Source organism: Schistocerca serialis, chromosome 1, assembly GCF_023864345.2.
Source record: "Schistocerca serialis cubense isolate TAMUIC-IGC-003099 chromosome 1, iqSchSeri2.2, whole genome shotgun sequence".
In the NCBI taxonomy this organism is placed as follows: Eukaryota; Metazoa; Arthropoda; class Insecta; order Orthoptera; family Acrididae; genus Schistocerca; species Schistocerca serialis.
In genome coordinates, this window is record NC_064638.1 from 603,265,124 (window position 1) to 603,285,434 (window position 20,311).

Below are 20,311 nucleotides of genomic sequence, written 5' to 3' on the forward strand. Positions count from 1 at the left end.
CATCTCCACTGGCCATCGTGGCAAACATTCACGATTTCTCAATAACAAACAACTTTGCGAGACGTTCCGCCTGTGATCCATCAAGGTACACAGTCACGTTTTTTGCCGAAGGGGTGACCTAATGGTAGGTGCCAGCACTTAAAACATCGACGTTCTGTATCGCCGTCGGATGTTTCCGGCCACGGGGTCCTATCCCCGGTTTATTCTGCAAAACACCGTCTACAACTCTTCAAGTCTATTTCAACATTTCTGGGATGACAAGTGTAATAAAAAGTCCAGGCTAGATGGATACGCAGTTTATATAAGACCAAAGAAGCAAAAATAAAAGTTGAAGACGAAGAAAGAAGCGCCCGGGTAAGAAGGGTGCATGATAAGGATGCAGTATTTCGCCCTCAGTGTTCAATCTATACATACAGGAAACATCAACTGAAACGTATTAAAGGACTAAGAGTGAAAGAACGTCAACCACAACATTATATTGCTATCATCAGTGAAGCGAGGAGAATTGTAGGATATGTTGAATGAACGGTCTAATGCGCATACGCTACAGACTGAGAGTATCCTAAAGAACGGTGAAAGTAATGAGGAGTAGCAGAAATGAAATTAGTGATAAATTTAACATCAAAATAGAGGACTACAAAGTAGACGATGTGAATGAATTCTGTTATGTTGGAAGCAAGTTAATACCTGACAGACGAAGCAAGGAGTACATAAAAAGTGGAATAGCTCAGGCAAAGAGGGCATTCCTGATCAAAAGAAATGTATTAGTATCGAACGACCTTAACCTGAGGAAGAAATTTCTAAGATTATAGGTTTGGAGCATAGCACCGTATGGAAGTGAATCATGGACTGTGCGAAAACTATAAAAGCAGAAAATCGGAGGGTTTCGGACATGGTGTTACAGAAGGATGTTGAAAATTGGGTGAGCTGAACAGAAATGACAAGATTCTTCCGCATCACCAGCGGGGAGAGGAATTTTGTGATGGACGTTGATGTGAAGAAGGTGCAAAATGGCATTATACGCGGTACGATATCAAGGCATAATTTCCATGCTACTTGAGGGAACAGCATAGTTAAAAAATTAAAAAAAAAACTGTTTTGTGAAGCGATTTGTCATACACTAAGAAACAAAATATATTACAGAAATATTTGACGTGCCTTTGAATTATGTTCGAAATCACGTACAGCAGCTGAAATGCTTATACACTAATGATGTAAAGTGCCTACTGAATTAAATTCCATCTGACAAATGTCCTCTAGTACTCTTCAGAATTATATGACTCTGAGTTAAACATTGAACTATAAATTCTGAGTCGGCACCTCATTAGCTGCACATGTTTTAGAGCATCGTTCAAAGGCGCCCCAAATGTTTCTCTAATCTATTTCATTTCTCGTTTTTACAAAACTTATTTCACAAAAGTTTTGACTAGTGTTTTTTTCAAATTCCTCCGTTTTCAGTTTTTGTTGAGAAACCACGGAATTTAATATATATATATATATATATTCTATTATTACTAAGAGTATGTAGATCAAGAGAAAGTAGAGAAGTTTCAATTTATGCTGTGATTTGATGTCTTTGCCCGTTCTCTTACACAGCTAGCAGCAACTGTCCGCAAAATATTTCAATTTTCCTTCAAATCAATAATGAAGTTTTACTTAATTACCTAGATTACTTTCAAACAATTAAACCTGGTCAATTTCATACCACATTTGACAGTTTTTCGCTCTTCATTTAACTATGAAAATTCGGAAAAAATTCCATTCTGTAATTTCTAGGGACTCTTGTTTTCGCTCAGCTCATATATTTGACCAAAAATATGGGGGAAGACAGAGAATGGAATAAATCCGACAATTACGAACGCTGGACCAAGCACCGCTCTGGAACAGAAGAGGAATACGCTACGGGCAACACTAAACGAGTCAGAACACTAATGACCTCAAAAAAAAAAAAAAGATTGAAGGAAGAACAAATGCGATCTATGGTATCAGATATTAGCCACATAACGCCAAGAAATATCGGCAAAGGAAGCAACTCCGGAACAACTGCAAACGGTAGAAAAACACAACAACCACGCGTTCATTAACTTTTCACACAGCCAACACATCTGTCTTTCTTTTCTGTCGAGTTACTGTCGTCTCAGACGCATACATAACCGATTTCACTTCCGTCTTCATTTCATTTGCTTTCCGAATGTGCGCACAGTGGAGGTACAAATGAAAACCACATCCATGTCCGAGAGGGGATTAGAAACCGAGTCCTCTGTGCTGAGAGGCAGTAACGCTACTCCGAGACGTTAGAAGCCGGCTGTAAAACCTCACCTGATTCGGTGCTGGGGAGAGAAATGAGAAAAAGAAGAGAGAGAGAGAGAGAGAGAGAGAGAGAGAGTGAGAGGAAGGTTGAGGGAGAGGATACTTGATCTCTTCCACTCACGCCGCAAGCCTGGTGCCTCGTACCGGCCAAACAATTGCCTGTCTATGTCTGCTGTTTACAAGCCCCGACGCGGTAGAGGTGGAGTACGTTGTGCAACTTGCCCTAACCTCGTTCCGTAGCCTCAGAGAGTCTTCCTCGCAGATTACTTTCCTACGAAACTTTCTCCTCTGTCTTTCTGTACAGCTCCTGACTATATTACACTCAGATAGCATGTTTCGCTGTAAAACGTTGTTGGATGAGGCCATCTGCTGGAAGACGGCAGCCCCATTAAATAAAATAATAGCGTTATACCTCATATTCATGCATCACCAAATTCATCGTAAAAGCTACTTAGAAATTGTTCAGTTCACATGCATGAAGTGAAATGTGACAGCATAGGCAATAGTTTGCATGGGCTTCTCACACCTTACTCAAATTATTGACCAGCTTATAATAAAAGAACGTAAGACCAAAGTGAACTGTAGTATTGCTGTTTCCAGCCTGATACATGTGTATTCAAATATTAATGGTCTTGTTATATATTTTGTTTTATTTAATTCTATATAGCAGCTATTTATGGAAGAATTGCAACCAGCCCGTAATTTAGTGGAACTTCAGACAGCAGGGTTGCAGAGTAAACCAGACAGCACTTTTCCTACTTCCACACCAGTGGGAGCATTGCTTTATTCATCAGTCAGAAATGGTAGGTCATAAATAAAGATGACCTATCTTTCAATGTTATTTCACTTTAAATTACAGAAGGTAAGAGGGTGACAAATGTCTTCCGATACATTATGCAAAGTAGAATAAAGGTTGTTTCGAAAGTTCTGAAGCTGTTTTCGCTCGTATCAGATTGTAGATAATTCTCTGTAGGAATCGGAAAACGAAAACTGTAAATTAACACTTAAGATTGTAGTTTACATTAACTGTGAATGCCAGGGTGGATCACCGTGTGCTCCGTAATAACTGTAGGAGTATACAGACGTCGGTTATAGACATAGAATTATAAGGAATTAGAAATACGAAAAATGGACATACACGACACAGGGTTTCGCCTTGAATATTTTCTAAAAATACTTTCTGTTGATAAAAGGACAATGTGATCGAGATCTATAACATAACGCTGCGTTAAAGTTGCAAAGAATTGGCTCATTGCCTTTATGAACTGAACCTAACATATCATATTTTCTTGTTTGCAGCAGACGACCACGTGAACTGGTTCTCGCAGACACCATAGTATTTAGTGCTCTTAGGAATTTAAAAGATTGCTTCTCAAGACACAATTAACTCAACAATCTCAGCGGAAACAGCATAAATTGAATGTGGCAAAATACTTCGAAATGAGTGTCTGCTGGTGTGCAAAACTCAAGGACGAAAGTAAATTTCGCCCCTTGTGTCAATGGTAAGTAACATAGCCTGATGAAAAATGTACCATATACAGTGAGTCACTAACTATTGCCACGTGGAATAACTGCGAAAGTATAATAGCAGCTGAAAAGTTTGTGGGAGAAATGTTGCATGGGTCAAAGGGGGCCATGATATGACGTTGGTTTTTTGTTGCTAGCTGGGGTCGCGTCAGAGATGTGAAGGTCAACTTTGTTTTTCTAAATGGGATGCTATAGTTTGGTACTTATTTCCTGACAGCGACTATCGATACGAATCCAACTACGTATAAAAGTAAGGTCTTTGAAGGTCAACGAAGGTCACAAAGGTGGCACGAACGTCCATTTACAGAAGGTGTTCGAAGTGATGACCATTGCTACCAGTGCAGTGCTACAATCTCTATGGATTTAGTGGTATTCCTTGTCACCTAAGCACTTATCGAAGCACATACTCTGACAAGTCTCTCTCGCATATCGTGCAAATAGTAAATATTCACCGAATACGGCATATCCATCTAATGTGCCATTGACATGTAAGCACTATTCGACGGTTTCGCATTGCAACACTAATTGGAACGGTAAGACTAATATCATCGAATCGAGCGATTGTGAATAATGTATTCCTTTGAAGAACAAGTAGATATGCTTCTCATTTACGGAGAATGCCAACGAAATTCAGCGAGAGCTAGAGACTTATGCGCTGAAAGATATCCTCAACGTACTCACCCTACACGTCGTACATTTAAATATGTGTATGATAAACTGAGAGCAACAGGATCTTTAACGCATCGGAAACATATTCGGCAAAGTAAAGTTACTAAGGAGGAAACGGAAATTAGTACTCTTTCCACTGTGGTTCGAGATCCTTGTGCTAGTGCTTGTCAGGTGACAAGGGAATGTGGCATGAGCCAGAGTAGTGTTGTTCGTGTTCTGGATCGCCATAAGTATTATCCTTCCTTATCAGTCTCCACCAAGAATTAACTAGTACGGATTGTATGCGTCACATTGAATTCTGCCAAAGCGTTCAATTTCAGATTCAGAGGGATGACAGTTTTATTAATCTGATTTTATTTACTGACGAGGCTACATTCACGAATCATGGAAATGTTAATTTTCATAACATACATTATTGGGCAAATGAAAATCCATGTTGGCTGCGGCATGATAAACACCAAAAACCGTGGTCGGTGAATGTATGGTGCGGGATTCTGGAGGACAGTATTACAGGCCTCTATTTCATCGAAGGAAATCTTAATGGTTGGAAGTACATCACATTCCCGCAAAAAACATTAGGTCTGTTAATGGAAGAAGTATCTTTAGGATCAAGGAACAGAATGTGGTATCAACACGACGGGCTAGAAATTAGTCGCAGAGACAATTCCCAACTCGTTGGACTGGACGCGAAGGAGATGTGTCGTGGCCGGCTCGTTCGCCAGACTTGACGCCTCTGGATGTCTTCGTGTAGGGGTTCGTAAAAGACATTGTTTATAAAGACGTTCCAACTACACCTGAAGATATGCGGGAGAGAGTTGTCAGAGCATGTGCTTCGATAAGTCCCTATGTGATAAGGAATACCACTCAATCCATGATATGAAGATTACAGCACTGCATTGATACCAATGGTCATCACTTCGAACACCTTCGGTAAATGGAAGTTCATGCCACCTTTGTGACTTTCGTTGACCTTGAAAGACCTTACTGTTACACATAACTGGATTTGTCTCGATAGCCTCTATGAGAAAATAAGTACCAAACTAAAGCATCCCTTTCGAAAAAACAAAGTTGACCTTCATATATCTGAAGCGATCCCACCTAGCAACAAAAAACCAACGTCATATTATGGCCCCCCGTTGTTCCATGCAACATTTCTCTCACAGACGTTTCAGCTTCTGTCACATTTTGGGAGTTATTCTTGGTGGCAATAGTTAGTGGATCACTCTGTATAGAAAGAACTGCTACAGTGGAGTACAGAAGGTAACAGAACGAAATACGCAATGAGACGAACAGAAATGACACTTTTATTCAGAGCCACTAATTACACTAAGGTCACAGCGAGGATCGGCTGACGAAAATCATTTTCAAAGATACTGAGGTCAGTACACCCATACATGTTTATACTTCCCTACACCAACACACCTGCGGGATTCTGGAGGACAGTATTACACCAGCACCTCTGATCAGTGCTGGAGGTTCCCTCATACAGCTAGAGGTGGGAATAAGCAGTGTACCACAGGACACTGTAAGACACTTTTATTCAAAGACTATAATGACTCTGAGGTCACCGCAGTTCATGATGTTCGCCTAGAGGAAACCATTTTCAAAGATGCTGAGATCAGTACACCCATGTAATTTGTACCTCCTTACACCAACACACAACACACGTGCATCATCGAAATGATCATGTCCGACATTTGTGGAGGTACATTAGTATGGCGAGAAATGGGAGCACGCAATGTACCATAGACTACTATCGAACATGGTCGTTTAGGTGGTCCAGGCGTTATGGTGTAGGCAGGCATAACGTTGTATGGCCGCACTAGCATCCAAGGCTTTGAACATCCACATCTACATCCATACGGATGGTACCTTGAGTACCTCTATCGGTTCTCACTTCTATTCCAGTCTTGTATTGTTTGTGAAAAGAAACATTGTCGGTATGCCTCTGTGTGGGCTCTAATCTCTCTGATTTTATCCTCATTGTCTCTTCGCGAGATATACGTAGGAGGGAGCAATATACTGCTTGACTCATAGGTGAAGGTATGTTCTCGAAGCTTCAACAAAAGACCGTACCGATCTACCGAGCGTCTCTCTTGCAGAGTCTTCCACTGGAGTTTATCTATCATCTCCGCAACGCTTTCGCGATTACTAAATGATCCTGTAACGAAGCGCGCTGCTCTCCGTTGGATCTTCTCTCTCTCTTCTATCGACCCTACCCGGTACGGATCCCACACCGGTGAGCAGTATTCAAGCAGTGGGCGAACAAGTGTACTGTAACCTACTTCCTTTGTTTTCGGTCTGCATTTCCGTAAGATTCTTCCAATGAATCTCAGCCTGGAATCTGCTATACCGACAATTAATTTTGTGTGATCATTCCATTTCAAATCACTCCTAATGTCTACCCCCAGATAGTTTATGGAATTAGCTGCTTCCAGTTGCTGCCCTGCTATATTGTAGCTAAATGATAAAGGATCTCATTTTCTATGCATTCGCAGCACATTACACTTGTCTACATTGAGATTCAATTGCCATTCCCTGCACCACACGTAAATTCATTGAAGATCCTCCCGCATTTCAGTACAATTTTTCATTGATACAGCCTCTGGATATACTACAGCATCATCCGCAAAATGCGTCAGTGAGCTTCCAATGTTACGACACTCCCCTGTGGCACACCTAAAATCACTCTTCGGAAGACTTCTCTCCATTGATAATGACATGCTGCGTTCTGTTATCTACGAACATCCAATCGCACAATTAGCCTTATAGTCCATATGCTCTTACTTTGTTCATTAAATGACTGTGAGGAACTGTATCAAACGCCGTGCGGAAGTGAAGAAACACGGCATCTATCTGGGAACCGTGTCTATGGCCCTCTGAGTCTCGCGGACGAATAGAGCGAGCTGGGTTTCACACGATCGTCTTTTTTGAAATCAATGCTGATTCCTACAGAGTAGATTCCTAGTCTCCAGAAAAGTCATTATACTCGAACATAATGTGTGTTCCAAAATTCTACAACTGATCGACGTTAGAGGTATAGGTCTGTAGTTCTGCACATCTGTTCGACGTCCCTTCTTGAAAACGGGGATGACCTGTGCCCTTTTCCAATCTTTTGGAACGCTACGCTCTTCAAGAGATCAACGGTACACCGTTGCAAGAAGGGGGCCAAGTTTCTTCTCGTACTCTGTGTAAAATCGAACTGGTATCCCATCAGGTCCAGCGGCCTTTCGATATCTACCATTTTGTCATCTGTGCAACAATCTAGTGAAGGAACTACATGATACACTAACCAATTAAAGTTATCATGACACTATATTCATTCGCCATGTGCGTCTTTTCAGGGCTGCATACGGCCTTGACTTCATTTTTATGGATGACAATTCGCGACCTTATCGAACATCGCAATTTGAGGAGCTTTTGGAACGAGAAGATATTCGGCAAACCTATTGGCCTGCCCTTTCCGCCGACCTAAATCCCATCGAGTACAGGTGGGATGCATTGGGGAGACGTACTGCAGCACATCCAAATTCACCAACGATCATCCATCAGCTATCAAATGTGCTGGTGGGGAAACAGAGCGCCCCGCCACAAGGACTCCTCACCAACCTGGTGGCCAACATGGGAGCACGTTGCAGAGCATGCAGTCTCGTTCCTGGTGATCACGCATCCTGTTAACAATCACGTCTAGCCTTGTAATGTCCGGGGCACCACCATGAATCACGGTGACTTCAATGTAATTATTACCTTTAAACCACGCCAAATATCAAACAAACCCTCACGACCGTTACAGCGGTTATTTAAAGCAGAGCTCATTTGTATCCTCATAGTTGTGCTATTAGCACCAGTCTTACGCGGCTGGCGCAAAATTTGAGTAGACATATTTCAGCTGTAGAAAAACGGCTACCAACTTCCGTTTACGTCACACGAGTCCTTCTCATTGTTACGATTTTTTTTTTCCAGCAGCGTATTTCGCCAGTAGCCGTCCACGCGACCAGACTGTCAGAGATTTGTTCCCATGGTTTGCGAAACACATTCCTTTCCTCCAAATTGAGCTCCTGAAAAAGCTGCCTACTAACACCTAGTACCCTATTAACTCTATGTACCCAGAAGTACGAAAAATACACAGATCCATATCTTGTGAATCAGCGATAGCAAATAACAGTTTACCAGAGATGATAACTGAACGCTTTGCGATGGTTGCTGTGCAAATGCGGGCGTGGAAGGACTCCACTTGCTGAAATGAAACTGTTCCTCTCCTCTCACGAAGCAAGTTCTTTGAAGTACGAAGGACTGCCAAGAAGCTTGTCCAGGTCCTCAATATGACATGAAAGTACGTTAGCTGGTTAGACAGGAGACAACCCAAAGTTTATAAACCTTCCAAATCTTTGCATTCCTGCGTGATACATTGTTATACTACATGTACCAAACAGACAATCAGTGGAAATAATAGTTTTTCTCCCTCAATAACATCAGTTACTTTCTTTTTTAAACATGAAGTACAGAAAGTGAATCAGTGTCATTGAGGTCCTATATTTAGCCGTTAATAATAAGAAAGCATGGTGCTCTATTCACAGGCACGTCCTGGCCAAACTTAACGAGATGCATTCCCTTCCCACCAGCCCCTGGAAACTTCATTTGCATAATTTCGTGTACGCAAACGAGAGGCGTCCGGTTACACGCCAATTACTGCTGAGTTCTTTTCTGTTTGCAGCTGCCAGCAATCACGAATACCGTGATGCCTTGCTGAGTCGCTAACTGTGAAGCACTGCAGCCACAGGGCTTGTTAGAGAGGCGTCTGGATCCGGAACAACACTATACAATCACTGTCCGACATCTGAGTCTATCCTGTTTTTCTGCAGCAGAGACTGATCAATGGACGATTGACATTGGTCCTGAAGGTAGGAACATACTTTTGCACCCTCAACGATTATACAAGGTAATGTGAATATTTTATGAGACTGGAGATATGCTATCAGGCTTTCGACAGAATGTCATCCATACAGTCTCGAAGATAGCACGGACAGGTAAATGTCAGAGGTATTTCACAATCGGTTTAACAGCCAGTAGAGCCAATTGCAGACATAAAATCTGTAAATGAGTCCTTGACCATGTTATGCACTTTATTTGTAAAGATCCGCTTTGATCACATAAACTGTACAATTCGCAGTTACAGGGTTCGGCATTTGCCATCTTCAGATTTGTGACACATAGGTATTTGCATAAAAATAGGACGCAAAGAGGTCATTACCAGCTTAGGTTCTTACACCACTGATTTTCTATTTGTAACAGATGGCAATGAACGAAATCGGTAACTGTGAATTGTAAAATTTATTTGATCCTTATAAGTAATATAGCCGAGTTACTCACCAGAATAATATTGAGAATAATGATAAAGAAAATTGAGGAACTGTTGGATGACGATTACTATTGGAAAAGCAATGGCACCAGAGCGGCAGTTCTCACATTGTGCTTGATAATGGAGGCGAGACTTAAGAAAAATCAATACACTTTCGTCGTAATTATCTACTTAGAAATTCGTAGAAAAACTGGTTTTAGCTGTAGGGAAAGAAGAATCAAGGTAGAGCAATGAAAATAGAAGAGAAAGACAGAGGTGCTTGGATTACTATTCATCATGCATATCAGGGAAGCAACAATGGAAACATAAGAAAGTTTCAGGGGTGGAATTAAAATTCGGCTAAAAGAAAATTGAAAGTAAGGTTTTCTGTTGGCGGTGTTATCATCAGAGAAACTGATGAACAATTATAGCTCCTTTTCAATTCAATAAACTTTACCAACAACTGTACACTTTAAGATATTTTATTTTATTTTCGGCAATTCATTTTGCCATCTTCAGGCCCCATACGCTTTTTTCGAATCAACGAACTTATCGTATAGCTCCATGAAACTGGATATCGTGAATCCCAATAGTTGTGCATCTGATTCATAATAAAGCGTGACAGCAACTGAGCCCACCTACAGTGGACTGTTGCTGTCACGCTTTCGTATGAACCAGCTACACACTAATCACAGCATTCCTCGAACACACGACAAGTCGTGCAGTTTCCGAAATGCTCTTGCTGAGCCTCCAGGCCATGACAATATGCCCGGTCAAACTCAAATACACTCCTGGAAATTGAAATAAGAACACCGTGAATTCATTGTCCCAGGAAAGGGAAACTTTATTGACACATTCCTGGGGTCAGATACATCACATGATCACACTGACAGAACCACAGGCACATAGACACAGGCAACAGAGTATGCACAATGTCGGCACTAGTACAGTGTATATCCACCTTTCGCAGCAATGCAGGCTGCTATTCTCCCATGGAGACGATCGTAGAGATGCTGGATGTAGTCCTGTGGAACGGCTTGCCATGCCATTTCCACCTGGCGCCTCAGTTGGACCAGCGTTCGTGCTGGACGTGCAGACCGCGTGAGACGACGCTTCATCCAGTCCCAAACATGCTCAATGGGGGACAGATCCGGAGATCTTGCTGGCCAGGGTAGTTGACTTACACCTTCTAGAGCACGTTGGGTGGCACGGGATACATGCGGACGTGCATTGTCCTGTTGGAACAGCAAGTTCCCTTGCCGGTCTAGGAATGGTAGAACGATGGGTTCGATGACGGTTTGGATGTACCGTGCACTATTCAGTGTCCCCTCGACGATCACCAGTGGTGTACGGCCAGTGTAGGAGATCGCTCCCCACACCATGATGCCGGGTGTTGGCCCTGTGTGCCTCGGTCGTATGCAGTCCTGATTGTGGCGCTCACCTGCACGGCGCCAAACACGCATACGACCATCATTGGCACCAAGGCAGAAGCGACTCTCATCGCTGAAGACGACACGTCTCCATTCGTCCCTCCATTCACGCCTGTCGCGACACCACTGGAGGCGGGCTGCACGATGTTGGGGCGTGAGCGGAAGACGGCCTAACGGTATGCAGGACCGTAGCCCAGCTTCATGGAGACGGTTGCGAATGGTCCTCGCCGATACCCCAGGAGCAACAGTGTCCCTAATTTGCTGGGAAGTGGCGGTGCGGTCCCCTACGGCACTGCGTAGGATCCTACGGTCTTGGCGTGCATCCGTGCGTCGCTGCGGTCCGGTCCCAGGTCGACGGGCATGTGCACCTTCCGCCGACCACTGGCGACAACATCGATGTACTGTGGAGACCTCACGCCCCACGTGTTGAGCAGTTCGGCGGTACGTCCACCCGGCCTCCCGCATGCCCACTATACGCCCTCGCTCAAAGTCCGTCAACTGCACATACGGTTCACGTCCACGCTGTCGCGGCATGCTACCAGTGTTAAAGACTGCGATGGAGCTCCGTATGCCACGGCAAACCGGTTGACACTGACGGCGGCGGTGCACAAATGCTGCGCAGCTAGCGCCATTCGACGGCCAACACCGCGGTTCCTGGTGTGTCCGCTGTGCCGTGCGTGTGATCATTGCTTGTACAGCCCTCTCGCAGTGTCCGGAGCAAGTGTGGTGGGTCTGACACACCGGTGTCAATGTGTTCTTTTTTCCATTTCCAGGAGTGTACGTCGCTCGCCTTCCCCATTCTACAAAGGGACAGCACGCCCACTGATACTACAAGCACCATGCTTGTGTCTGACTAGCACTCATTCCTCGCCTGGACGGGCTTATATCGATAGTAGGTGTTGGTCATAATGTTCTGGCTGATCAGTGTACGTTCCCAGGAAATGCTGCAGCAAAACGTGGATGATTAACTGGGCTCAGACATATGGTATCGACGTTCGGTTGCATCTGCATGATTTATATTATTATTTAGCCAGTATAGATGCGTCACTAGTGTGCAGAACTTAAGGATGAAAGTAACATTCGTATGACCTGTCACTGTCTAGTGCATCTCACACGTGCTCCAAGGAATTTAAATTGAGGGAGCGGGCAGACCAGTCCAGTCACCAAGTATCCTCTCTTTCCAGGAGCAGGACTGTTCGATGCGGTCGCGCGCTGCCACCCATAAAAATGAAGTCATAATCCAGCAGACAATTGAGGACGTAGGTGGCAAGTCACATTCTGAGATGTAAAGGTTGCCACAGGATAGGTATTCGTGGCAGGACGCATCAAATTAGTCGGCAAGTTGATGACTCGAAAAAGACAAAAGGTCAGGAATTACTTCCACGGTACTAGAGGGATCATAAAGTGCAGGGTCTGTAGGGGAAGACAGAAAATGGAAAACATACAACAAATGATTGCAGAAGCTGGGTGCATGTGCCATTCTGAGAAGAAGGAGAGGAATTCGTGGAAAGTTGCATCGGACCAGTCGGAAGGCTCACGACAAAAAAATGCTAGCTTTAGTTACACCACAGAGCACGATGATTAAGTAAATTCTGCATAAGTAGTCATAGAGAAGCTGGAGACGAAAGAACAAACACTCAGCAGTAACAATGTAACTGTTCTGTAATCAAAAGATAGTAAAACAGTAACTAATTGTTTCTGCGCTCTCTACTCCGCAAGCAAAAGTGTTTTGATACATATTAACATCTGTCCATTTGGCTGTTCTTCGTCTGATAGGAAATAATGATAGAATGTCTAATTCTGTAGGAAAGATAGTGAAATGCTGAAAGTACCTGTTCTTTCTTCTATTTAAAATGTTGTACTTTAATGAACGCTTACTGAAAGGTTAAAACAGATTGAAAAAGGAAAATAGCGGTACATGAAGAGTAATGTGGAAGTTGTTATGGGCACCACTAACGACAGTTCTGCACTACCAGGAAGAGTAGTGTCCCACTTACGGCGTTAGTCAGTTTTCGCGCCTCATATAACTACTTCACTGGAACTATGGGCACAATTAATCGTATTTAACTAACTTTCAGCTGTTGCCAATAATGACAGAATGTGGAATGAGAGTACTTCCCCAGTTGAGATTTATTGCTGGTTGTAATTCTTGCGTAATAAGACGTTAAACAAATGGCTAGCAAGATGTAGTTTCTTATTCAGAAACACGTTTCTTGCTATTTTCAATACATTTATATCCTTTCTACTTAAGCCATTATCACCTACAGCTTTTAGCATGTGAGTTCTTTAACCATTTCGCTCATCATCGCCTGATTTAATTCGACTACCCTCCATTTGGATCGCCTTACTTTGTTGATATTCATCTTATACATCTTTTCAAGACACTACCTATTCAGTCCGACATAATCCTCATACGAGATGGCCATTTTTCATATGGTCTGTCGGTGGTTTTGGGCTCGTTATGTCCGTTTTGCACTTTTCATAACAAGGTGGAGTATTTCACAACACGGTACCTGCTGTGCAGGTTTTCCTCGTCTTCGCTCAAGATACGTAATTCCCACGTCTCAACATCTTGTGTATTCTTTTTTTTTATGGAAACATGACATGCAGCTGAAAGGCGTCAATTTTTCAAGAATCCGATTCGCTTTGTGCATTTCTTTCCGATGTTCTACTCCTACGATTTTTATAAGCATCATGAGTTAGTGGTGTAGAGGCTGTTACGTACTGTGCGCATAATCTGTTACGTACTATTTTTCTTTTATGGCTTAAACCACACTGCTCGACATATTTTATTGTGGACATTGGACCATAGTGACCAAATAAATCATTCAGTACTGGGATCAGATTTTGTTATTTCAGGACTATCGTGACTGTGTAAAACAAATATACACACATCAAAAAAAGTTTTGCATCACCTCGGCTCCGAGAGTTCCGGAACCTGTACAGAAAATTAAATACAGATCAACATACACATCATTTCAGCCCTTTTTATTGCTCATGAAAACCACATATTGGATGTTGTACCACCATACAGCGAGATCTTCAGAGGTCGCAGTCCAGACTGTTGTACTCACCGGTACCTCTATTATCCAGCAGCACGTCCTCTTGCAGTGATTCATGCCTGTATTCGTCGTGGCATACTATCTACAAGTTCATCAAGGCACTGTTGGTCTAGATTGTCTCAATCCTCAACTGCGATTCGGCGTAGGTCCCTCAAAGTGGTGAGTAACGTCGAACACAAACAGCACTTTTCAATCTATCCCAGACATGTTCGATAGGGTTCATCTCTGGAGAACATGCTGGCCACTCTAGTCGAGCGATGTCGTTAGCCTGATGGAAGTCATTCACAAGATGTACACGATGAGGGCGCGAATTGTACATGAAGACGAATACCTCACCAGTACGCTGCCGATATGGTTTCACTATCGGTCGGGGGATAGCATTCACGTATCCTACAGCCGTTACGGCACCTTCCATGACCACCAGCGGCGGACGTCGGCCCCAAATAATGCCACCCCAGCAGGGAACCTCCACCTTGTTGTACAGGCTGGACAGTGTGTCTAAGGCGTTAAGCCAGACCGGGTTGCCTCCAAACACATCTCCGACGATTGTCTGGTTGAAGGCATATGCGACACTCATCAGTGAAGAGAACGTGGTGCCAATCCTGAGTGGTCCATTCGGCATGTTGTAGGGCCCATCTGTACCGCGCTGCATGGTGTCGTGGTTGCAAAGATGGACCTCGCCATGAACGTCTGGAGTGAAGTTACGCATCCTGCGGCCTATTGCACACAGTTTGAGTTGTAACACGACGTCCTGTGGCGGCACGAAAAGCATTATTCAACATGGTGGCGTTGCTGTCAGGGTTCCTCCGAGTCATAATCCGTAGGTAGCGATCACCCACTGCAGTAGTAGCCCTTAGGTGGTCTGAGCGAGCCATGTCATCTACAGTTCCTGTCTCCTTGTATCTCCTCCATGTCGAACAACATCGCTTTGGTTCACTACGAAGCGCCTGGACACTTCCCTTGTTTACAGCCCTTCCTGGCAGAAAGTAACAATGCGGACGCGATCGAACGACGGTATTGATCGTCTAGGCATGGTTGAACTACAAACAACACAAGCCGTGTACCTCCTTCCTGGTGGAATGACTGGAACTGATCTGCTGTCGAACCCCATCCGTCTGACAGGCGCTAATAATGCATGGTTGTTTACATTTTTGGGCTGGTTGAGTGACATCTCTGAACAGTCAAAGGGACTGTGTCTGTGATACAGTACCTACAGTCAATATCTATCCTCAATCTGGGAACCGGGGCAAAACTTTTTTTGATGTGTGTATACTAAATATGAGCGAGTGAACTTCGAAAAGTATGTTACACTTTATTATGGCAGAGCTAGTAACTTGTATTGAATGATGCAGTACACTTCAAAGCGACAGACACATGACACTATTTTTCACCAAACGAGGGGGTGCAGAGGTTAGCACACTAGACTCGCGTTCCAGAGGGCTATTGTTGAAACCCGCTTCCAGCCATCCTCATTTCCGTTTTCCGTGATTTCCCTAAATCGCATCAGGCAAATGCCGGGAAAATTTCTTCGAAAGGGCACGGTCGACTTCCTTCTCCGTCCTCCCCTAATCAGATGGGGCCGATGACTTCGCTGTTTGATCTCCTTCCCCAAATCAATCAAGCAAACAACACAATACTTCAGCAGAGTCTCCAAGTCTCTGTAAACAACGGTCGATAATTACTATCAATCGTTCAATTCATCGAAGACAGAAATCCGGTGCTTGGTCACGGAACCATTAGAGAGTCACTGTGTGAACGTCTTCATCGTTGAGAAACCTATTTCCCGCCAGATTTTATTCCTCGATTGTTTGGACATTGTCCTCTTTGATCAACGTCCATGGCCTTCCTTCTCGATCAACGTCACCATATCGTGTGGCCTTGGCCCGCTTGTTAGCACCATTTCACTCTGGCTGAACACGAATTTGCACATGGCCCATACACCTTCAAAATTTCATGGTGGATCTGTGCGCAATTTAAACGTTTTGCCCATAAGAATCACAGTCCCGCGTTCATCAGCTCTGGAGTATGTTTCCACTTGTTGCGCCACTTCACTCCCACACTGTGCTGAACCTATTATCCGTACCGCAGAAGAACTGTAACAGAAGGGAAACTGGAACATGTAATCCATTCTGGCAGTGTGGCTTTCTTCTTGTGCAATGGACTTTGCGTGTAACTACATGTGTAACTCACTCTTTGAAGTAGCTACGTATATGAATAGTCTGACACTCTCTGTTTTACTGCTACTGTACGGCATGTTTTATTTCTCATCTCCAGGTGGTCTCTGTTTACATCTGCTTTCGTGTCCGTCTGGGTGATGTAAAGGCAGTGTTTCAGTTTTAATGTTTTATTTACGCTCAGTACGAGATAACTGTCAATCTTCTTGCCAGCTGTTGAGACTTTGTTTGGTTTTCTCTTTGTTGATTAACTCGTTGTTCTTGTGTCAGGCAAGTACCGTATCATCTCAGTTTTCTGCTTCAAGACTGCTCCAGCATCTCAGTGATACAGAACGGAGTAGAGGAATAGTTTTACCAGCAGCGAAGTAAGCACACATACAGAGTAACATGAGCAAACACCACAAACAACGCAACTTATACTGAGTCGGAAAGTGCCAGAACTGTTTATCAATAAACATGCAAAGTAATAATATCAAAATTTCTTGACATAAGTATAAATTTCTGTATATTTCCCGCCGCTGAACACACTCTCGATTAAACCGAGAGAAAATGCGTGCCACAAAATATAAAATTCTTTCTTCAGTTATATACAAATATAACGGCAATATCATTATAACAGTATTAAGATATTCCCTGGAGGTAGCCTGTGAGCTATCAGTATTATTAAGTTGTGTGTGTCTCAAGATACATCCTGTGACACAGTATGCAAAGACCTTCTTAGCACTTTACGTATAAGTATCCTTCAATAATATTCGCTAACATGAGACGCCTGGGATGTAACACTGACTGTTATTCTCACAGTAAACTGCCATGGTTTAGAGAATCCCACTCAGATATCCTGCATCCATGATTTGTGGTTCTCTTGCGCTCAACATCTCCCTCATTCTCTTGAGTTCCTAACGTAGCATTTTCAGAGGGGCAGTATGGTGTAGCGTAGAGCATTTTCCTGCGTAGTGTAAATAGTGACGATTGATATGATATAAAAGACCAACTGTAAAGTATTTTCTTATGTTAATTGGAAACAGTTTTGCAAATATGTCCAAAAAGAAGCTGTATGCATCATAATAAAATTAACAGCCCAACACGTTAATCTAGACCTACATCGTGTGATCAAAAGTATCCGGACACCCGCATAAACATACGTTTTTCATATTAGGTTCATTTTACTGCCACCTACTGCCAGGTACTCCATAACAGCGGCCTCAGTAGTCATTAGACATCGTGAGAGAGCAGAATGGGGCTCTCCGCGGAACTCACGGACTTCTAACGTGGTCAGGTGATTGGGTGTCACTTGTGTCATACGTCTGTACGCGAGATTTCGAAACTCCTAAACATTCCTAGGTCCACTGTTTCCGATGTGATAGTGAAGTGGAAACGTGAAGGGACAAATACAGCTCAAAAGCGTACAGGCCGACCTTGTCTCTTGACAGCGACGGCCGACAGTTGAAGAGGGTCGTAATGTGTAATAGGCAGACATCTATACAGACCATCACACAGGAATTCCAAACTGTATCAGGAGCCTCTGCAAGTATTATGACAGTTAGACGAGAGGTGAGAAAACTTGGATTTCACTGTCGAGCGGCTGCCCATAAGCCACACACCACGCCGGTAAATGCCAAACGACGCCTCGCCTCGTGTAAGGAGTGTAAACATTGGACGATTGAACAGTGGAAAAATGTTGTGTGGAGTGACGAATCACGGTAAACAATGTGGCGATCCGATGTCAGGGTGTGGGTATGGCGAATGCCCGGTGAATGTCATCTGCCAGCGTGTGTAGTGCCAACAGTAAAATTAGGTGGCAGTGTTATGGTGTGGTCGCGTTTTTCGTGGAGGGGGCTTGCACCCCTTGTTTTGTGTGGCACTATCACAGCACAGGCCTACATTGATGTTTTAAGCACCTTCTTGCTCCCCACTGTTGAAGAGCAATTCGGGGGTGACGATTGCATCTTTCAACACGATTGAGCTTGTGTTCATAATGTGCGGCCGGTGGCGGAGTGGTTACACGGCAATAATATCCCTGTAATGGACTGGCCTGCACAGAATCCAGACCTGAATCCTACAGAACACCTTTGGGCTGTTTTGGAACACCGACTTCGTGCCAGGCCTCACCGACCGACATCGATACCTCTTCTCAGTGCTGCACTCCGTGAAAAATGGGCTGCCTTCCCCAAGAAACCTTCCATCACCTGATTGAAAGTATGCCTATGAGAGTGGAAGCTGTCATCAAGGCTAAGGGTGGTACAACACCATATTTAATTCCGGTATTACCAATGGAGGGCTCCACGAACTTGTAAGTGTCTGAATACTTTTGATCACATAGTGTACGTGTGCTAATGTTGCTGTGTGCAAGAACTACTAAATTTTTAAAAATAGATCCGTTCAACTACATTGATTTCCAGGCGATGTTCGGATCAGGAGGAAACATTTCATATTCCAGTTTCAATTTAATTTGTTTCCATTGATATTTGAAATTCATTCTTCTTCTTTCTTGTTTATGTAGAGTCCTATGTTTTGCGGTAGGATAGCAAAAGAGTGTTCTTTCAGATCTACGAGTGTGTCCAAATTGCTATAACTTGTTTTCCTAATAGCTGTTTGCTTTGGGGCAATGGCTATCGGAAGAATTTACTCAACATTAGTGAAAATATTGAAAATCACTGGAAAAGAATTTGGTCAGGTTTAATATTACGTGCTATCAGCCATCCACGTAGCTCCTAGGAGTATGCACATGCAGTCCGAGTGAGTGGTAGCGTATCAGTGATAAAAAAGTGTGAACACTAATCTCTCCCGAAGCCCCGCTTTAAGAGACAGCAAAATCTTGTCGTGCTACTGAAAGACCTAAATGATCTTTGCATTTATACGAAGAACATTCTCGTTAGCACCCCCAATTCCATTCTCAGGTGCATAAAATTGAATTTGAGATGCAAACTGATGTTTACATCCCCACCTACAACAGCATGGTCATCTTTACCAACATCTCTCTACAAAGAGCTTAAATCATAGGCCGTATATACTGAACGCTCCACTCAGGTTTAAGAAATAACACTTATGTGGTACTCATCACCCGAAGGATTAAGCATTAATTGTGGCATCTCCCTCATTATTATTACTCTACCTCGTAATAGGATCTAATAAGTCTTCTTTGTCCTTCCTTTCCTGTTCTTGCTTACGTGTTAAGCTACGTACTTTCAGACTTGCTCTCAATTACTCGGTTTACTGAATCCTTTTGTACATAGTTTCCAGAGCAATGAATCTGTTGTATTTTCTTACTGTGAAACTACCAGATTTGAAGCTTGGATATTATCACTGCTTTGACATTCTTGAGAGGTATCTAATTTCTTGATATCACTCTAAAGTTACTGCTGGCAATTACAATGTGCAATGCAGTTGTGCTAGCTTTTTGACTGTAATTGCCAGATCAGCTTGAAATTACAAGACTTGATTTTTTTTTTTTTTTTTTTATTCTTGCGTAGTGGGAATGGCATTCATCGAATTACAACGAATCGCTAGCTACATTGTTTTTCATCTCCGTGAAAACAACAGTAAAATTCTTCGCTTTTATTTCTGCTCCTGACGATTCTGCAGTACTATCCATATTTGTTCATTTGGACAGCAAATATTTCTATTAAGATAACTGTTCAATGAAGGGTAACAAATTTGGGACTTCAAAATGCCATTGTAATGCCGAAATAGTTCGTTAAAGAGCATTATTTATCGACAACTGTGACTTTATTGTTAGGTAATTTGAGCAGCTAAATTTATTCGTGAAAGGTAATAGTAATACTACTCATGAACAAAATCGTC